At 46.6% G+C, this 22248-nt stretch overlaps 1 protein-coding gene across 1 annotated transcript in view; it reads left to right on the top strand.

The window, feature by feature from the left end:
- Nucleotides 1–9704: 9704 nt before the first annotated feature.
- The window catches only part of LOC134569221 (cyclic AMP-dependent transcription factor ATF-1-like), a 34089-nt gene continuing 21545 nt past the window's right edge, over nt 9705–22248 (top strand). Inside the window, exon 1 of the mRNA XM_063428139.1 lies at nt 9705–10091. The gene's annotated coding sequence lies outside the window, so the exon portion shown is untranslated. The remainder of the gene's footprint in view (nt 10092–22248) is intronic.

Raw genomic sequence — 22248 nt, 5'->3', positions numbered from 1 at the left:
GGGGCCCCTTACACAGCTCAAGGTCTGGGCCCCAGGGCCTGACGGTGAGTATGCCCATAAGTCCACCTACATGTTCCACCCATGAGTTCACTCACAGGGAGTGGAGTGTGTAGGGGATGTGTTATGTGTTGTGTTATTGTAGAGGATCTAATGTGTGTGCTTATGGAATGGAGTGTTTAGGGATACCAGTTTGTGATGCAGTGTGTTTGTGTGCACTGGAAGCAGTGTGTTTTTGTGTAAGGGATAGAAAGCAGTGTGTGTTTGTGTATAAAGGATGTATTGTGTGTTTCTGGTTGTGTGTAAGGGATGCATTGTGTGAATCTGTGTTTGTATGCATAAGGGATGCAAGGTGTGTTTCTGTGTATGTAAGGGATGCAGTGTGTGTATCTGTAAGGGGTGCATTACGTGTGTAAGAGATGCATTGTGTTTATGTGTGTGTGTGTGTAAGAGAAGCAGTGTGTAAGGGATACATTGTGTGTTTCTGTGTATGTGTGCAAAGGATGCATTGTCTTTGTGTGTAAGGGTTGCATTGTGTGTGTGTGTGTGTGTGTGTGTAATGGATGCATTGTGTGTTTCTATGTGTGTAGGGATGCATTGTGTGTGCGTAGTGTGAAAGAGCTCCCTGTCCTATAGAGATCTTCCTTCCATCCTTTAGAGCTCTCCTCTGCCCCTTAGTGGTCTCTCTTCTCTTCCCCTGTCCCTTTGTGATCTCTACTCCCCCCCCCTTCCCTCCCTTAGTGGTCTCTCCTTTTCTCCCTGACTTTCCATTAGTGGTCTCTTGTCTCTGCTCTCCTCTGCCCCCCTTTCCATTAGTGGTCTCTTCTCCCCCCCCCCTTCCTTCAATTAGTGGTCTCTCCTCCCCTCCACCCTCCCCTAGTGGGCTCTTCTCACCCCCCTCCCTCCCTTAGAGGTCTCTCCTCACCCCCCTCCCCTAGTGGTCTCTTCACCACCCCCTCCCTCTCTCACACACCCACCAGTCTCCTCACTCCCCCCCCCCCACGCTCTCCTCACCTCCCCCTCCCTTAGTGGATTCTCCTCCCACCCTGTGTTCTCCTCACCACCGCCCCCTTGTGTGTTCTCCTCACCACCGCCCCCTTGTGTGTTCTCCTCACCACCGCCCCCTTGTGTGTTCTCCTCACCACCGCCCCCTTGTGTGTTCTCCTCACCACCGCCCCCTTGTGTGTTCTCCTCACCACCGCCCCCTTGTGTGTTCTCCTCACCACCGCCCCCTTGTGTGTTCTCCTCACCACCGCCCCCTTGTGTGTTCTCCTCACCACCGCCCCCTTGTGTGTTCTCCTCACCACCGCCCCCTTGCTTGTTCTCCTCACCACCCCCCCTTGCTTGTTCTCCTCAACCCCCCTTGTTTGTTCTCCTCACCCCCCATTGTTTGTTCTCCCCACTTCTCCTCACCAACCCCGTTTGTTCTCCTCACCTCCCCTTCCCTGTAGCGTGGCCGAGCTCTTCCCCGATCCGCGGTACAGGAGTTTCTGTTTCCCGTACCCAGCCGGACTGATAGGAAGTGCTCACTCAGTGTGAACTTCCTATCAGTCCGGCCGGGTACAGGAAACGGATGTTCCTGTACCAGGGACCGGAGAGGAGCTCGGCCATGCTACAGGGAAGGGGAGGGGAGGTGAGGAGAGAGGCAGTGCTGCAGCCGCCTGAGGCTCTCTATAGAGCGCTCAGGTGGCTGCAGCATTAGGGCCGGCAATGAGTGTGCAGGGCGCCCCCTCCTATATGGCGCCCTAGTTCGCCTTATAGGAAGTGCTGGCCCTGCATACATTGTATTTGAACTTAAGCATGTTTTTGTATGGAGTAACACTAACATACATATGCATAAGGACATACACAAACACACACACATACATATAGACATACATACAGACATATACATATATACAGACACACAAACACAGCTAATTTTTCAGCCACCTGCTTCAGCCTGTTTCTTACATTTTCGTTGCAGGAGCGTGGCTGAGGCTGATGGGAGTCGGTGTAGCTCTCCCTCTTCACAGCCTGTCTGTCCTCCCTCCCGTGAAAAGTGAGCCGGGAGGAAGTGACTGGCTATCACTTCCTCCCAGCAGTACTTGCAGGTGATATTTTAAAAGGACTGGACCCTTTTTTCGAACTGCCCTATTACATGGGCATCGAGCTTCTTCAGATCAATTAGCCCATGAGTTAATACTGCCATGCTGAAATCAGTTAAATTGTCTCCATTGTATTGTCATATTCTAAATCACATTTTAATTGAACGTTTGTGTAGTTTTTACTGACATCAAACTTACACTGATCAGCCACAATGTTAAAACCTCTGAACGGTGAAATGAATAACATTGAATATATTGTTACAGTGGTACACGTCAAGGGATGGAATATATTACTCTGCAAGTGAACACTAACAGTCAGTTATTGAATTTCATGTGCTGGAAGCAGGAAAAATGGGCAAGCAAAAAAAAAAATGACATTGACAAGGGCCAAATAAAGATGGCTAGAATACTTAGTCAGAGCATCTCCAAAATGGCAAGTCTTGTGGGGTGTTTCTAATACGCAGCAATTATTACTTACCAAAAGTGGTGCAAGGAAGAACAATTGAGTTACCAGTGGCAGGGTCAATACATCTGATCCATGGAGGTACCTCCTGGCAACTTGCAGGACTTAAAGGATCTGCTGCTAATATATTGGTGCGAGATACCATAGGACACGTTCAGAGGTCAATGGATTCCATGCCTCGACGCATCAGAGCTGTTTTGGCAGCATGAGGGAGACCTATACGATATTAGGCAGGTGATTTTAATATTGTGGCTGATCAGTATATGTTCAATAAAAATATTTTTTAGAAGAAGTAAACACGTCTGCAGTAAATATTTTAGTGTGCATTGAATGTGTCTATAACATTTAACAATTATTACATATAATAACACTGTTTAGATTTTATTTCAGTTTTATTAAGCATAGTCAATTCTGTGTTAGTCATGGATTTGTAATAATGCAAACTTGCCTACAGTTATGGAAGTCTAACTTTTGTAAAGAAATCACAATATAGTTTTATTGAAATAGACTAAATGTTAGAGAAATGATAGGTAACTTTAAACCTCTAAGGCTGACTAGGCATCAAGGGGATCTGTAATATGCCGATGTTAGCCCACTGTGCTATAGATCTATCAGGATTATTTACTAAAGTGGTAATTGTTGGGAATTCATATGAACTCAAATTCGATTTCACGTTTTAGGCCACTCTGAAAACCATTAACTTGGAGAATATTGACATTTTATCTTTTTAGGAGTAAAGTTGCATGCACCAACAATAGGAAATCAGTTGTAGTTAATACTTATGCTTTATCTTTACAAATTGGTTAGCCAAAGGGTGCCAAACATGGTTACCCAATACATTTCTTCCCCTTGATGTAATATGTTTTCAGGTATCAATTATCATTACCGTACAGCAAGCATGTCAAACTCAAAGGCTAAAACGGGTTAAATAAACAAGGTTTAAAGGGACACTCCAGGCACCCAGACCACTTCTGCCCATTCGAGTGGTCTGGGTGCCAACTTCCACTACTCTTAACCTTTCTATAAACTGCAATAATTACCTTGCAGGGTTAACTCCACCTCTAGTGGCTGTCTACTAGACAGCCACTAGAGGTCACTTCCTCCTTCATAGCACAGGAAACCTGTGCTAGAGCGTCACTGGACGTCCTCACGCTATGTGAGGACCTCCAGCGTCGCTCAAATCCCCATAGGAAAGCATTGAAATTCAGCATTGAAATTCTCGCCCACCGGCCAACGCAATACAGAGGAGGAGCGGCGCAGAGGAGGAGACAGCGGCGTTTTCCTGGCACTGAAGTTTCCCTTTAAGTTCAGTTGAGCCGCAAAAAAACAAAAACGTGAGTTTTGATAGAATTTATTTAGTATTGTATAAAAAAATTGCCTAACACACTGGACATCCTCACGCTCGTAGGGCTTTAAAGTAAACAAAAGAACACATTTATTATATGGAGACATGCATTTTAATATAACCAATGTTTCAGTCCAACTACCATGACATATTAAGAAAAGTTTGTTAATGGGACTGAAATGGTGAATGTATGGTGTTGCACAGCTGTAAAATGCGAATGACGTTATATTGTTGATTTTGAAGTCCTATGAGTGTGTTCTTCACTTTGGCTGAAAAAGCATTGGGAGGTTAGTATGCATGTGTGGTAAAAAGCTGCATGGCCAATCAGCATCTCCATGAGGAGCGTTCAGTGGCTCCATTCAGGCCCAATCTAATACATTGCCCCCTCCCCCCATTCTAATACACTGTCAACACATTGCCCCCCCACCCAATCTAATACACCCCCCTTAATCTAATATACTGCCCCTCCTCCCAGCACTCTAATTTAATACACTGCCCTCCCTCCTCCAAATTAAAACACTGTCCCCCCCACCCACCACTTTAACACACTGCCCTATTCCCTCCTCCAATTTAATACACTGGCCCTTCCTCCCCCATATTAATACAGTGCCCCCTCTCTAAAATAAATACACTGCCTCTCTCCTCAATTAAGCAGACTTCACAGGAAGGTCCCTCAAGCCCCTCTTCCACTACCTTAAAGGACCACTATAGTGCCAGCAAAACACTCTTTTTCCTGGCACTATAGTGCCCTGAGGGTGCCCCCACCCTCAGGGTCTCACTCCTGCTGGGCTGGATGGAGAGGAAGGGGTTAAACACTTACTTTTCAGTGCCGGGGACTCTCCTCCTCCTTTCCCCGTCATCGGCTGAATGCGCATGCGCGGCAAGAGCTGCACGCGCATTCAGCCAGTCTCATAGGAAAGCATTCTCAATGCTTTCCTATGGACGCTGGCGTCTTCTCAATTTGAAAATCACAGTGAGAAGCGCGGAAGCGCCTCTAGCGGCTGTCAATGAGAGCCACTAGAAGCTGGATTAACCCTAAAGTAAACATAGCAGTTTCTCTGAAACTGCTATGTTTACAGCAGAAAGGGTTAATCCTAGATGGACCTGGCACCCAGACCACTTCATTAAGCTGAAGTGGTCTGGGTGCCTATAGTGCAGTGATGGCGAACCTATGGCACGCGTGCCACAGGTGGCACGCCGGGCCCTCTCTGTGGGCACGCGGCCATAGGTTTGCCATCACTGCAGAGTAGGCGCCTGCCTGCCCGAAACGGCAGGCGCCTACTCTGCTTCCGTGTCGGCAGGACCGGAAGCAGGGGGGAGGGATCGAGGAAGCAGCTCTCCTGTCCTCCCTCGAGCCGTGTGGACCGTTGCCGCGCGTTACCATGGCAACGCTCCACACAGCATCGCGCGGGAGGACAGGAGAGCTGCAGGACCTGTCCTGTCCTGCATAACACCACCGGACCACCAGGGATGGCCGTGTTCCCCCCCTCCCCTTCACCAAAGGTAACAAGAAGGGAAGGGGGGGATACTGATTTAATTACCTACCCCCCTTACCTACAGCACCCCCTACTCCCCTTACCAACAGACCCCTACCATAGCACCCCTACCCCCAGCACCCCTACTCCCACTACTCCCAGCACCCCTACTCCCACTACCCACAGCACCCCTACCCCCAGCACCCCTACTCCCACTACCCACAGCACCCCTACCCCCAGCACCCCTACTCCCACTACCCACAGCACCCCTACCCCCAGCACCCCTACTTCCACTACCCACAGCACCCATACCCCCCTTACCCACAGCATCCCTACCCCCAGCACCCCTACTCCCACTACCCACAGCACCCTTACCCACAGCATCCCTACTCCCAGCACCCCTACTCCGACTACCCACAGCACCCATACCCCCCTTACCCACAGCATCCCTACCCCCAGCACCCCTACTCCCACTACCCACAGCACCCCTACCTCCCTTACCCCCAGCACCCCTACCCCCTTACCCCCAGCACCCATACCCCCCTTACCCACAGCATCCCTACCCCCAGCACCCCTACCCCCTTACCCACAGCACCACTACCCCCAGCACCCCTACCCCACTTACCCACAGCATCCCTACCCCCAGCACCCCTACTCCCACTACCCACAGCACCCCTACCTCCCTTACCCCCAGCACCCCTACCCCCTTACCCACAGCACCCCTACCCCCTTACCCCCAGCACCCCTACTTCCACTACCCACAGCACCCATACCCCCCTACCCCCAGCACCCCTACTCCCACTACCCCTACCCCCAGCACTCCTACTTCCACTACCCACAGCACCCATACCCCCTTACCCACAGCATCCCTACCCCCAGCACCCCTACCCCCTTACCCACAGCACCACTACCCCCAGCACCCCTACCCCACTTACCCACAGCACCCATACCCCCCTTACCCACAGCATCCCTACCCCCTTACCCACAGCACCACTACCCCCAGCACCCCTACCCCACTTACCCACAGCATCCCTACCCCCAGCACCCCTACTCCCACTACCCACAGCACCCCTACTCCCACTACCCCCAGCACCCCTACCCCCACTACCCACAGCACCCCTACCCCCAGCACCCCTACTTCCACTACCCACAGCACCCATACCCCCCTTACCCACAGCATCCCTACCCCCAGCACCCCTACTCCCACTACCCACAGCACCCTTACCCACAGCACCCCTACTCCCACTACCCACAGCACCCATACCCCCCTTACCCACAGCATCCCTACCCCCAGCACCCCTACTCCCACTACCCACAGCACCCCTACCTCCCTTACCCCCAGCACCCCTACCCCCTTACCCACAGCACCCCTACCCCCTTACCCCCAGCACCCCTACTTCCACTACCCACAGCACCCATACCCCCCTTACCCACAGCATCCCTACCCCCAGCACCCCTACCCCCTTACCCACAGCACCACTACCCCCAGCACCCCTACCCCACTTACCCACAGCACCCCTACTTCCACTACCCACAGCACCCCTACTCCCACTACCCCCAGCACCCCTACCCCCAGCACCCCTACTCCCACTACCCACAGCACCCATACCCCCCTTACCCACAGCATCCCTACCCCCAGCACCCCTATTCCCACTACCCACAGCACCCCTACCTCCCTTACCCCCAGCACCCCTACTCCCCCTTACCCACAGCACCCCTACCCCCTTACCCACAGCACCACTACCCCCAGCACCCCTACCCCACTTACCCACAGCACCCCTACCCCCATCACCCCTACCCCACTTACCCACAGCACCCCTACCCCCAGCACCCCTACCCACAGCACCCCTACCCCCGCACCCACAGCACCCCTATCCCCTACCCACAGCAGCCCTACCCACAGCACCCCCACCCCCTACCCACAGCAGCCCTACCCACAGCACCCCTACACACAGCAGCCCCACACACAGCAGCCCCCCCACACACAGCACCCTTTCCTCCCCCCACACACAGCACCCTTTCCTCCCCCCACACACAGCACCCTTTCCTCCCCCCACACACAGCACCCTTTCCTCCCCACACACAGCACCCTTTCCTCCCCCCACACACAGCACCCTTTCCTCCCCCCACACACAGCACCCTTTCCTCCCCCCACACACAGCACCCTTTCCTCCCCCCACACACAGCACCCTTTCCTCCCCCCACACACAGCACCCTTTCCTCCCCCCACACACAGCACCCTTTCCTCCTCCCCCCCCCACACAGCACCCTTTCCTCCCCCCACACACAGCACCCTTTCCTCCCCCCACACACAGCACCCTTTCCTCCCCCCACACACAGCACCCTTTCCCCCCCCACACAGCACCCTTTCCCCCCCCACACAGCACCCTTTCCCCCCCCACACAGCACCCTTTCCCCCCCCACACAGCACCCTTCCCCCCCCAGCACCCTTTCCCCCAAACACACACAGCACCCCAACCCCCCACACACAGCACCCCAACCCCCCACACACAACATTACACACAGACACATACACTGCACCCCTCAATGCAGTATATGTGTGTGTTCAGCAGTCTTTATGTATTCAGCAGTGTGTGTGTGTGTGTGTGTATTCAGCAGACTGCGTGCGTGTATTCAGCAGACTGCGTACTCAGCAGTGTGCGTGTATTTAGCGGACTGTGTGTGTATTTAGCAGTCTGTCTATGTCTCGGTGTGTGAATGTGTTCAGCAGTCTGTGTGTATGTATTGCATTTGTTGGAGATACTAATATAAGCTTAATTTATATCATTATTTAAAATTTGTATAATTTAACTCTATGTTGTGTTCTTCTTTTAAAACAAAAGTTGTTAACTGTACGAGTAGTTTTTTCTAAACGTAAACCTCAGTATTCAGGTTTAATTGTCGTGTTGGCACTTTGAGGGAAAAAAAGTTGGCATGTATTGCAGTTTGGGCACTCGGGCTCAAAAAGGTTCGCCATCACTGCTATAGTGGTACTTTAAGATGAGCCGCTCGTCCTCCAGTTTCAGCCCTGCTCTTCTCTGCTCAAGGCAAGCAGGAGCGAAGGGGGAGTGTCTGGCGTGCTGGAGCACGCAATCGGCCGTGGGAGGGAAGACAAGAACCGGACAGGAAATATCATCACCCAAGATTTATTGGACCCCGCAGCAAGACTTTTCATGATTATTTGAGTACTACACTTATGGTGGTCTGTTTTACTTGGAAGTATTTCCAGGAATGCGCATTTATAAGTGTTTTACTTCAGATTGAGAGTGATTACCTAAATTAGGTTTTCAAGTATAGAGTGAGCGATAACACTGTGTGAGGCAGTGTGCATACTAGTCAGCTGCCACATAAAATAGTAAAAAACAAACAAAACAAAACGTTTATAGGGTCAATATTTCCTCCATATTAACACTATAGGCACCCAGACCACTTCAGCTCTTTGAAGTGGTCTGGGTGCAGTGTCCCTCTCCTACGTAGTCCTGCAATGTAAAACATTTGAAAAACTGCAATGATTACATTGCAGGAATAAGACCGCCTCCAGTGGCTTTATATTAGACAGTTACTAAAAGCAATATCGGGATTCTATTAGACTCTAAGTCCTTTAAACGACGCTAGAGCCAGGGTCTGTGATATTCCCATAAGAGAGCATTGAGTCAATCCTTTCCTAGGTGGAGGGCCTAAAGTGCGTGCACATTCGGGTGCCCTGTCAGATGACGTTTGAGGAGATGGTCCATTGGTGCTGGAATCAGCCATTAGGGGGTCGCAAGGGATGGGAAAAGAGGGCACTATAGTGTTAGGGTTACAAATCTGTATTCCGAGTCTGGAAAAAAAAATAATATATATATATATATCAGTGCACTAATTTTAACACGCTATCCGCGCCCCTGATTGCGGACACGCCTGTAACATACATCATTCAGCATGGCAGGCCCCCAGTGGCAGGATAAGGGGGTGTGGATTTGTAAATTTGATTTTCACACCTCACAGATATGATAAACACAGGATTGATATTAAAATTCCTGGTTAGTGGCCGCTCCCTCTGAGGGGCTCCTGGGGGCTGTCATTGCGGTCTGGCTGTATATCACACAGTGACTGTCCCGCTCCGCCCGCACTGTGCGCCGTTTAGTGAATCGGGCGCTGTGTTTATCGCCGTAGTCTGAGGTCACTGTGACTGTGCGCTGACGGAGGCGGCCATGCCGTGTGTGTCCGCCAGGTGGCGCTGCGCTCTCAGCCAATCTGGGTGATTGACGCTAAAATGACGCGTATTCGGTCACATTCCGCCATGTCCGGGCTCTAAACGGTCTGTCACAGCGAGCGCGCACACCCACGGTCCCGGATCGGCCCGGGGGAGCCATGGCTGGACAGCAAGGCGATGCACACCGCCGCCATCCCCAACCCCCATCCTCCTCTCCTCATCCGGATCTCTCGGCGGAAGGGGAACTGCCCTCCCGCCATTCCACCGCAGCACGTCACCATGCCAGTGACGTCACGGAGCACGCTGACGTCAGGCAGCAGGGCCTAGCCGGACGTGTTCCCAGTGTGTCCCCCCCGAGCTGAGGAGCGGGCTCCGTGCGGCGGGGACTCGGAGGATCGAGCGGTGACGGTGTGCGCGGTGCTTCTTCCTGTGACTCGGGCCGGGAGGCGGCTCCCCCGTGGGGACCCGAGACGTTCACACCGGTGATTGGCTGCAGCTCGTCCCCGAGCTGTGAGTTCACAGGACGCAGGTAATTCCAGCCAAACAGCCGGCCTGGAGGAGGAGCAGAGACAGGGGAACACACACCGGCCACTCCGGGGACAGGGGATATATACCTCCTCCTGGGGGTAATAGTGTCATGGTGGGGAGGTTAATGATGTCATCATGGGGGGGGGGGGGGTAATAGTTTCATGGAGGGGTTAATGATGTCATCCTGGGGGGGTAATGGTGTCATCCTGGGGGCAATGGTGTCATCCTGGGGAGGGGGGTAATGGTGTCATCCTGGGGGCAATGGTGTCATCCTGGGGAAGGGGGTAACGGTGTCATCCTGGGGAAGGGGGTAACGGTGTCATCCTGGGGAAGGGGGTAACGGTGTCATCCTGGGGAAGGGGGTAACGGTGTCATCCTGGGGAAGGGGGTAACGGTGTCATCCTGGGGAAGGGGGTAACGGTGTCATCCTGGGGAAGGGGGTAACGGTGTCATCCTGGGGAAGGGGGTAACGGTGTCATCCTGGGGAGGGGGGTAACGGTGTCATCCTGGGGAGGGGGGTAACGGTGTCATCCTGGGGAGGGGGGTAACGGTGTCATCCTGGGGAGGGGGGTAACGGTGTCATCCTGGGGAGGGGGGTAACGGTGTCATCCTGGGGAGGGGGGTAACGGTGTCATCCTGGGGAGGGGGGTAACGGTGTCATCCTGGGGAGGGGGGTAACGGTGTCATCCTGGGGAGGGGGGTAACGGTGTCATCCTGGGGAGGGGGGTAACGGTGTCATCCTGGGGAGGGGGGTAACGGTGTCATCCTGGGGAGGGGGGTAACGGTGTCATCCTGGGGAGGGGGGTAACGGTGTCTTCCTGGGGAGGGGGGTAACGGTGTCTTCCTGGGGAGGGGGGTAACGGTGTCTTCCTGGGGAGGGGGGTAACGGTGTCTTCCTGGGGAGGGGGGTAACGGTGTCTTCCTGGGGAGGGGGGTAACGGTGTCTTCCTGGGGAGGGGGGTAACGGTGTCTTCCTGGGGAGGGGGGTAACGGTGTCTTCCTGGGGAGGGGGGTAACGGTGTCTTCCTGGGGAGGGGGGTAACGGTGTCTTCCTGGGGAGGGGGGTAACGGTGTCTTCCTGGGGAGGGGGGTAACGGTGTCTTCCTGGGGAGGGGGGTAACGGTGTCTTCCTGGGGAGGGGGGTAACGGTGTCTTCCTGGGGAGGGGGGTAACGGTGTCTTCCTGGGGAGGGGGGTAACGGTGTCTTCCTGGGGAGGGGGGTAACGGTGTCTTCCTGGGGAGGGGGGTAACGGTGTCTTCCTGGGGAGGGGGGTAACGGTGTCTTCCTGGGGAGGGGGGTAACGGTGTCTTCCTGGGGAGGGGGGTAACGGTGTCTTCCTGGGGAGGGGGGTAACGGTGTCTTCCTGGGGAGGGGGGTAACGGTGTCTTCCTGGGGAGGGGGGTAACGGTGTCTTCCTGGGGGCAGTGGATATATCTCATCCTGGGGGCAGGGGACATTTTAAACAACTTCTTGTTCTGTTTCCCTCTCATTCCCAGTCCCGCCCCTGGATAAACAGTCTGCTTCTAATGTGCAAACTGCCAGCGATATGTACTATTATTTCATTCAGAGCTGGCCAAATTTTAGATACCTTGCTGCAATGGTCATGGCAAAGCATCATGTGATTTGTAGTTCTGGGGATCTAGCGGCGGCAGCCTTTGGCCGTACAAAGGGACTGTAACACTGGGATAACAGTGTGTATATGTGTGTGTGACTGTATTCACAATAAATATTTGATTTTTTTTTTTTTGTCAATCTTTATTTTATTTGTGCTTAGAGAGAACAAAGATGCCTACACTGCCACAACAGCAGTTGTAGGCAGGTATATAAACATAGCATAACATTGGTATGGCAATAAGAGACTTTGCACACTTTTCATTAGAAGTACCAGATTATGGAACAAGTTGTTAAGTAAACTGAAAGTAACAATGCACAGTATTTTATATTGTGGTCTAGTGTGTTATATCGAGTTGCCTCCGTTATAACTGGTAAATGCCAGGCCAGAAATGGCAATGCTATTGTTGTAGGGACGTGGTGACTTTTTGGTTTGAGGCCTATGGGCCATCTGTCCCACCACCTGGTGTTGGTGGTGTGGGGCCCTGGGTTGTTATTCTGAATGTTGGTCGCCCCGTATGCTGTTGGGTGTATGGTTGATTTAATGTGTGGTGTCCTGTCATAGTGGTCTAGCAGACCCTCGTTGCTTTATGGCGGTAGGGTCTTTCACGTCCCCCAGTTGGTGAGGCCGGTTCGAGGTGTTTTTCTGCCTGGCTAAAAGGTCATCTTCTATATGGGGTTGCGTTGTAGGTCGGAGTATGGGTGTCTATGTAGTCGTTGGGATCCGCCTAGAGTGGCTGCGTGCTTTGGTTATGTGTCAGGCTCCCGGTGCGGGGTGTAGCGCTCCGTGGTTGACCGTGCTCCTTAACCCTGGAGCACTCGGGGGGGGGGGGGGGGGGGGGATGTGTAGTCGGATCGCGGAGCTGCCGCCTTGTGGTGTGGGCCTAACAGAGAGAGTGTGAGTGGCAATGTATATGCGAACCTTAAAACATAGTTAAAACATAAACTATAACTTTGTGTGCTTCTTTCCTTGAGTGAGTTCAGGTAAGCCTCTTATCCCTCCTTGACTCAGGTGTGGGTTTGGCTTTGGCCGCTCGTGCGGAAGTGTGTGGTAGTCCTTGATTAGTGGTGCTTTGCTGGGAGATATTCCAATGCCTTCAGCAGGGCCGGGATTTCGGCTGGGTCTGTGGCCTTATATGATTTTTCATCTTTAGTGACCCAAATTGATTGCGGTGTCGCCCATCTGTAGGATATTCCTTAATTTTGTAGGATTTTCGTAAGGGGTTGCATGGATTTCCTCCATAACAGGGTGGTTCTGCTGAGGTCTTGGAAGAGAGAGAGTTGGCATTGTTCAAAATGGTAAGGTGACTGTCCCTTCAGTGCCTGTAAGAGTCCCATCTTGTCCGTGATCGATTGGCATCACAGGATGATGTCCCGGGGCGCTGATGCTGGGGCCTGGGGGGACTTGGCGATCCTGTACACCCCGTCGAAGGTAAAGTATTTGGCTTGTTTTGCCGGCAGGAGGGAGGCCGCCAGTCTCCGTATAAAGTGTGGTAGCTCGTCTAGTGGGATTGTTTCCAGGACCCCCCGTATCTTTATATTCTTCCTTCGCCCCCTGTCATCTAAAATATTCACTTGCCTGTTTGTTTCTGCCTGTGATGCATGTAATTGCTGTACTTGTTCGCCCAGCACTTTCAGACCTTGTTTAATGTCGAGCACCTCCTCTTCTGTGGCTTGGGTACGTGCAGTGACGGCCTGTACCTCCGTGGTGAGCACCACCAGGTCTGCCTCCCACATTCTCTGGAGGTTGTGTTGGAGGCTGGTGAGCATGTCTTTTATCTCCTGTTTAGTTGCAGGAGCTGTTTCATGTGTGTGTGAGGTGCTCCCAGAGGCTGGTGCTGGGTTCTGAGGGGAGGCCCCACCGCCAGACCATGAGAGTGATGTGTCCCTCGAGCGTGAGGGTTCCTGTGAGGCTGGAGCTGGCGTTTGAGGCTGCAGCATTAGGCTGATGTCACGCTGTGTCTTGGCGTCGGTCGCCGGCTGCTTTTGGGATTTCCTCCCCATGTCTCCCGCCTGTTGTGTGGTGGGTAGCAGTGTGGACAGGTCGAAATCACTCCACGTCGGATAGCCACCTTGGTACGCGAGGGCTTGGTCTCTCACGCGGTAGGCCTTTGGGACTCGGCTGCGTTTTTTTTGCCCGGGGCGAGGAAAAAAGGGATCGGCCGCTGCAGTGTAACGTTTTGCAAACGGATCTGCCTCCGGTGTCTGTTTTGGTGGTATGATGCTGTCGCTATTCTCTAATTAGAGAGATAAGCTGCCGGAGCGATGTGGAAGTGCGACTACTCCGTTGCGCTGCTAGGCTCCGCCCCAAATATTTGAATTTGGTTGAAAAGTGCAGTGAGAGCTCTCCTTCGAGATATAAACACACACACACACGTATGATTGTCTTGATTGAATCGTATACGTTGAATGCAGATATAAAAGATAATAAAAATATAATAAAGTGCAGATTGTAAAATACTGTGCAATTTATGTGAAGTAGAACAATGGATCACTCAAATTCTCAAGTGCCTATATTATTGGCTCTGTAAACTGGACTGGTATGCTTTCTATGGCAGCATCCCACCACTATTTCCTGCTTAAATTTTTCCTCCAGGAAAATAAAAACATTGGGAACATCCAATGTGTAGTATAAATATTTTTAAAGGTATCTTGGATAAAATGTGAATAGGTATTAAGCTCACTTTTTTCAGAGCCTTAAAGGACCACTATAGGCCAGGTCCATCTAGGGTTAACCCTGCACCTGTAAACATAGCATGCTATGTTTACTTTAGGTTTAATCAATCCTCTAGTGGCTGTCTCATTGAAAGCCGCTAGAGGCACTTCCGCGCTTCTCACTGTGATTTTCAAATTAAGAAGACGCCAGCGTTCATAGGAAAGCATTGAGAATGCTTTCCTATGGACTAGCTGAATGCGCACGGCTCTTGCCGTGCATGCACATTCAGCTGATGACATCAGAAGAGGGAGGAGAGCCCCCAGCGCCGAGGGAGCCCGGCGCTTGAGAAAGGTGAGTGTTTAAACCCCTTCCTCCCCCTTCAGCCCGGCGGGAGTGGGACTCTGAGGGTGGGGGCATCCTCAGGGCACTGAAGAGCCAGGAAAACAGGTTTGTTTTCCTGGCACTATAATGGTCCTGGATCTGAGGGTAGTAGGCTTTGTGCCACTCTAAGGGTATGGCACTTTCTCCAATGAAGGTACTTGAGGCTTCAATGGACTTGGTGTAAAATCTGATATATTTATTAATACAATCTATAAAATAAATAAAAATATAGTATTTTAAAAATGTAAAGTCCTGGTTGCCGATATTGCCTTGGTTCACTACTTTGTATTGCCTTGGTTCACTACTGCTAATTCATATGAAACACAGAAAATACATTTATTGTTATAGCGATTTCACGTAAAATAATATTTTAATCACCTTAGATCAGTGCGCTGTGTAAATGTTTGAAGCTGCACTTCTGTAATACAATGTGCATTATTGTTTATTTCATGTGTTCATGCGAAGTTGAATTGTCGTTTTTTTTTTTTGTTTTTTTTTTAGCAGAAAATTTGTTTTTATATACCATAAATATTTGCATGAATCAAAATGTCACCTAACACATATACATGTAGGCATTGTCAGTTCCCCTTTTTGGCTCTGAGCATGCGCATGCACCCTGTGCCAAAGGCAGTCCAATCAAATGCTTTTGTATCAGAAGCATTTGATTGTAATGTGTGAGGGCAGGGATTATATTTGTTGTAGAGAGCTTTGCCTGACACTTTATTGCAGGTAAATGCCTTTTTGTGATTCAGGCTTTAGGGGAGGTTAAAGGGTTCAGTAACTCTTAAAAGTACATATTAGAGGCCCACTCTAAGCATTCAACACTTCATTGTAGTGGTTATGATGTCATCACAGTCTGTGCCAAACCATTTTCAATTGATTTGAGAAGGGGGGGGGGGGGGGGGGATCTCTAATGGAACGCATAGGCCATCTGTTGTGCCTTGAGTAATGCGGATGGGAACTTCCACATATGTCCCTTCATCTTTGGCAGCAATGATAGGTTGAGTTAAGGGCTAACCCACCTCTGATGCTATCACTGTATCCTGTTAAAGTAAACTTGCCCATGAACTGTACTAAAATAGAGTGAGCTCTGTTTTTTGTCAGGTTGTTTGACACAAACTGGGTGAAGGGTGCCAAACAGACTCTTCGCAAGTTTGATGACAAGAACCTTACCAGCAAAAGTGGTAATTTTTCTTTTTTCTGCAATATACAGATGAAATGTATCTGAGAATTTTAAAGGGCAGCTCCAGGTTTGAGCTGGTCCTGTTTTTAATTGCATAAAATATACTAAACTAATACATAAATAAAAGAGAGGGAAAAATGCGGAATTGCTTCCTGTGTTTTTTATTTTTTTTATTTCTTACTAGGAAGTAGTTGTACCTGTCATTAAAGCCTACCGTATATACTCGAGTATAAGTCGCCCCGAATATAAGCAGAGGCCCTTAATTTTACCCCAAAAAACTGGGAAAACTTATTGACTCGAGTATAAGACTAGGGTGGGAAATGCAGCAGCTACTGGTAAATTTTTAAATAAAATTAGATCCTAAAAAAATTATATTAATTGAATATTTATTTTCACTGTGTGTATATAATGAATGCAGTGTGTATAAATGCAGTGTAAGTGTGTGTATGAATGCAGTGTGTTTTTGTGTGTTGCAGAGCCTTGGTGGGGGGTGGGCATTTTTATTATTATTTTTAATTATTATTTTAAATTTGTTTTGTTATATTATTTATTTATTTTTTATTTTATTATTTTTAATATTTTTTTTTTTTTTTTCGTCCCTGCTTGATACATGGCAGGGAGGGGGGCTCTCACTCCCTGGTGGTCCAGTGGATGGGCACTGTGTAGGAGGGGGCTGGCAGAGTTTACTTACCTCTCCTGCAGCTCCTGTCAGCTCGCTCCTCCTCCGCGCTGGTCTGGTCAGCTCCCCTTTCAGCTCACAGTGTAAGTCTCGCGGCCGCACTATGACCCCGCGGCTCTCGCGAGACTTACACTGGGAGCTGACAGAGGTGCTGAACGGACCGGCGCGGAGGAGGAGCGAGCTGACAGGAGCTGCAGGAGAGGTAAGTAAACGCTCTGCAGCCCCCACAGCCCCCAGTCTGTATTATGGCAATGCCATAATACAGACACTGACTCGAGTATAAGCCGAGTTGGGGTTTTTCAGCACAAAAAATGTGCTGAAAAACTCTGCTTATACTAGAGTATATACGGTAATATTTCAATTGTTTTCATGCTTAGCAAGAGGTTATGAGATATGTTCAACACTTTAACCCCTTAACGCCGTTACGACGTACCATGCCGTCACACATTAAATGCGCTTTAAAGTTGTTGCAACGGCATGGTACGCCGTAACGGCTTAAGCCCCCAGGAAGAGAGGTGTACTTACCTCCGCCGCGATCCTCTTCTGGGGGGCTGCCTGAAAACCCAGGCAGCCCCCTTCCGGCAAATGAGGCCCCCGGGGGCCATGTGATCGCTCTCAAAGAGCGATCACATGGCCCCCTATAGCTGGCTATGGATCTGCCAGCAGGGGGACTGTTTGAAATATCACAGTCCCCCTGCTGGTAGGAGGTGTAAAAAAAATAAACATGTTTAAAAATAAATTAAATATATTTATATATATATATATATATATATATATGTGTGTGTGTGTGTGTGTGTGTGTGTGTGTGTATATATGTAACGTCATACAAAGTGTATTTTAATATTAATATAAGTACATATATTAATATTAAAATACACTTAGAATGACGTTACATATGTATAATATGTGTGTATATATATATATATATATATATATATATATATATATATATATATATATATATATATATAATAGATGTACATATATATATATAAATACGTATAAATAAATAAAATAATATAAATAAATAAAATATTGAAACAAAATTTAATATAAATTATATATGCATATGTAATTTCATTCTAACTGTATTTTGTTATTAATATATATATATTGGAAACAGAATACACTTAGAATGACATTCTATATATATATATATATATATATCTATCTATATATATAAAATATAAATAACCGCAAATATATATATAGATAAATACATAAAAGATTACATTAGTATACACGTAGAATTTAAATACCTATAAATGCATATATATTAAAATTCGACGTGTATATTTAAATAATCTTTTAACGTAATTATGTGATTTGATTCATTAATTAAAATTTGATTGACATGCCTGAGAACACAGGGAAAAAGTGCAGAGAATTTAATTTGCAAGCACTATATTTGACCCTGTAACTCTCCAAGACACCATAAAACCTGTACATAGGGGGTACTGTTTTACTCGGGAGACTTCGCTGAACTCAAATATTAGTGTTTCAAACTAGTAAATTGTATTACAACGATGATATTTTAAGTAAAAGTTACGTTATTCGCATTTTTTTACAAGCGAACGGCACTTTTATGGTCTATATTATTGTTGTAATATGTTTTACTGTTTTAAAACACTAATATTTGTGTTTAGTGAAGTCTCCCGAGAATAACAGTACCCCACATGTACAGGTTTTATGGTGTTTTGGAAAGTTAGAGAGTTACATATAAGGCTTGCATTTCATTTTTTTCACATTGAAATTTGCCAGATTGGTTATGTTGCCTTTGAGAGCGTATGGTAGCCCAGGCATGAGAATTACCCCCATGATGGCATACCATTTGCAAAAGTAGACAACCCGAGGTATTGCAAGTGGGGTATGTCCAGTCTTTCTTAGTAGCCACTTAGTCACAAACACTGGCCAAATATTAGTTTTTTGCTTTTTTCACACAAAAACAAATATGAATGCTAACTTTGGCCAGTGTTTGTGACTAAGTGGCTACTAAAAAAGACTAAACATACCCCACTTTCAATACCTTGGCCTGTCTACTTTTTCAAATGCTATGCCATTATGGGGGTAATGCTCATTCCTGGGCTACCACACCGTCTCAAAGGTAACATTACTAATATGGAAAATTTCAATTTGAAAATGGAATGTTCTATATTTGACCCTGTAACTTTCCAAAACAACATGAAACCTGTTAATGGGGGGTACTGTTGTACTCGTGAGACATCGCTGATTACAAATATGTGCATTTTTTTGCAGTAAAACCTAACAGTGTTATGACATTCACAGTTAAAATGTCAGACGGAAATGCAAATGTAAAAAAAAAATCTTATTTTCTCACTTTTTTTTTTATTTTATTCATAATAAATTATGTTCCATATATGAATAGTTAATGATAGATTAAAGCCCTGTTTCTCCTGAACAAAATGATATATAATAAGTGAGGGTGCATATAATTTGAAAGAGGGGAACTACGGGTGAACAGACATATAGCGCAAATTCCAGTTTTTGTTTGCGTTTTGTTTTGATCAGAACGTGCACTATTGACTCCGTCCTGAAGGGGTTAAAGCCGAAGAGTAGGTGAAAGCAGCTGAACTGTAACTGCTACCAGATTTGCTTCATTCAGTTTGTAAATTGATTTACAGAATGTGACAAAGCATGTAACACTGGCTCCTTTTTTTTAAAAAAGGCTTTGGAGAAGTATGTTAATGGAGATGAACGTGTCTTTTTGATCACTGATTCACTCTAAAGACATGCAAAGCATAATAACCGCAGCAGTCTGTTGTGGTTACCATATTTGAGCACCAAGGGACCACTGGTTTGTGTCAATCTGCTAGAAAACAGCACATAACGGAGAGTCATTGCTTCAAATTCCCAGTTCCATAACAAGGGTTTATGGAGTATGCAGTGGTTATGGTGCTTAATGTTCCTTTAAGGGATTACATTTAAAGGCAAAGTCCACAACAACTACATATTAATGTATTGGTTTGGTACATAGTCTGTTCCGTTTCTCATATAATGCAAAATATCGTGATTTCTGAAAAAAATAAATAAAATTACATTTGGTCAAAAACATATTTCTGTTAGCTGCCAACCAACCACTAGAGCTGCCTCCTCCTTTGATTGTTGAAGGTCATCAGGTTTCTCGTCACCACGCAAAGCGGGATAACACTGTTAATTCTGCTCGATTGGTTGACTTTAAAGTCTGTATATGGCTGCAATCATATTATCACATATTTTATTGTCTTAAATACATGTGGTCTACGGTTTCCAGTCTATAGCCTGTGATAATATCAAGTTGCCTATTGTGCATAATCAGAGTTGTTGACATGGTCAAATTTGGGTATATGTAATTGAAAACTCCAGGCTGCTGTTAACCCCTTAAGACCGCAGGACGTTCTATGCCGTCCTTATTTAGATGGCTCTAAAATCCGCAGGGCGGCATAGAACGTCCTGCGGTCTTATGTACTTACCCGGTCGCCGGCGATCCAACGCTGGCGATCGCGGTATGGGGGACTTACCTGGGAGCCCAGGGAGTCCCCCTCCGTCCTCTTCGGCCCCCCAGGGCCATGTGATCGCGAGGTCCTTGCGAGGACCCCGCGATCACATGGACGGCATAGCCGTCCAAGGCAGTGCCAGCAGGGGGAGTGCCTGTAATGACAGGTACTCCCCCTGCTGTCTGAAATTCAAATAAAATCCGTTAAAACAGTGTAAAAATAAGATTATATATACTTAGATCATATATATATTTATTATATATATGATCTAAGTATATATATACACATATACACATAAATATACATACACTGTCTACATGTATTTTAATATTAATATATACATAATTATATATATATATATATATTAATATCAAAATACACGTACAATAATATTGATTAAATATATATATAATTTTTATTATATATATTTATATATAATAAAAAATAAATATATAAATACGTTAAAAAATAAAATTAAAAAATAATACAAAATAAACAGATAAAAAATATATAAACATGCGAAATTTCGTTCTAACTGTATTTTAAAATTAATATATATATATTGATATCAAAATACATGTAGAACGAAATAATATATATCTATATACATAAGTATATACGTATATATAACTAAATATATACCTATATATAAATAAAAATAATAAAAAAATTATATACATATATATGCACACACATATATATATATATATATATATATATATATATATATATATATACACACACCTATATATATATAATAATTCTATGCATATATTTATGTAATAATTTTACATAATTAGGTCATTTTATTAATTACAATTAGCGGGACCTGCCTGACAACCCATGCTGAAACTATAGGGAATTTAATTTGCTAGCACTATATTTAACCCTGTAACTTTCCAAGACACCATAAAACCTGTACATGGGGGGTACTGTTTTACTCGGAAGACTTCGCTGAACACAAATATTAGTGTTTCAAAACAGTAAAATACATTACAACGACGATATCGTCAGTGACATTTTTTGCATTTTTCACACACAAATGGCACTTACACTGACGATATAATTGTTGTGATACGTTTTACTGTTTTGAAACACTAATATTTGTGTTCAGCGAAGTCTTCTGAGTATAACAGTACCCCTCATGTACAGGTTTTATGGTGTTTTCAAAAGTTACAGAGTCAAATATAAGGTTTGCGTTTCAGTTTTTTCGCATTAAAATTCGCCAGGTTGCCTTTGAGACCGTATGGTAGCCCAGGAATGAAAATTATCCCCATGATGGTATACCATTTGCAATAGTAGACAACCCAGGGTATTGCAAATAGGGTATGTTCAGTTTTTTTTAGTAGCCACTTAGTCACAAACACTGGCCAAAATTTGCGTTCAAATTAGTTTTTTGCATTTTCAAATATTAACACTAACTTTGGCCAGTGTGTTTGACCAAGTGGCTACTAAAAAAGACTGGACATACTCCATTTGTAATACCTTGGGTTGTCTACTTTTGCAAATGGTATGCCATCATGGGGGTAATTCTTATTTCTGGGCTACCATATGGTCTCAAAGGCAACGTAACCAATCTGGCGAATTTCAATGTGAAAAAACTGAAATATATAACATGCTTTATTGGACCCTGTAACTTCCCAAAACACCATAAAACCTGTACATAGCGGGTACTGTTTTACACGTGAGACATCGCTGAATACAAATATGTGTATTGTATTGCAGTAAAAGCAAACAGTATTATGACATTCACAGTTAGAATGTCACGTAGAACTAAAAAAATTTAAAAAAATCTTATTTTCTCCCATTTTTGTAATATTTTTTTCATATTAAATTATGTTCCATACTTAAATATTTGATGTTAAACGAAAGCCCTGTTTCCCCTGAATAAAATGATATATAATAAGTGTGGGTGCATTTAATATGAAAGAGGTGAATTACGGTTGGACAGACATGTAGCGCAAATGCCAGGTTTTGTTTACGTTTTTTTTGGATCACAACTTGTACATTTGGCTGCGGTCTTAAGGGGTTAATACCCGCTTTTTTTAATTTGTTTGTTTAATTTTATTCTAATTAATGTTTTTGTTATTAGTTTAGGTTTCTAATATAAAACAAGAAAACACCAAAAACTACAAGCACATATAAAGCATACT

The sequence above is a fragment of the Pelobates fuscus genome, chromosome 1, assembly GCF_036172605.1.
Source record: "Pelobates fuscus isolate aPelFus1 chromosome 1, aPelFus1.pri, whole genome shotgun sequence".
Classification (NCBI taxonomy): domain Eukaryota; kingdom Metazoa; phylum Chordata; class Amphibia; order Anura; family Pelobatidae; genus Pelobates; species Pelobates fuscus.
Note: the sequence above shows the minus strand (reverse complement) of the source record. Positions and strands in the feature narration are given on the sequence as shown.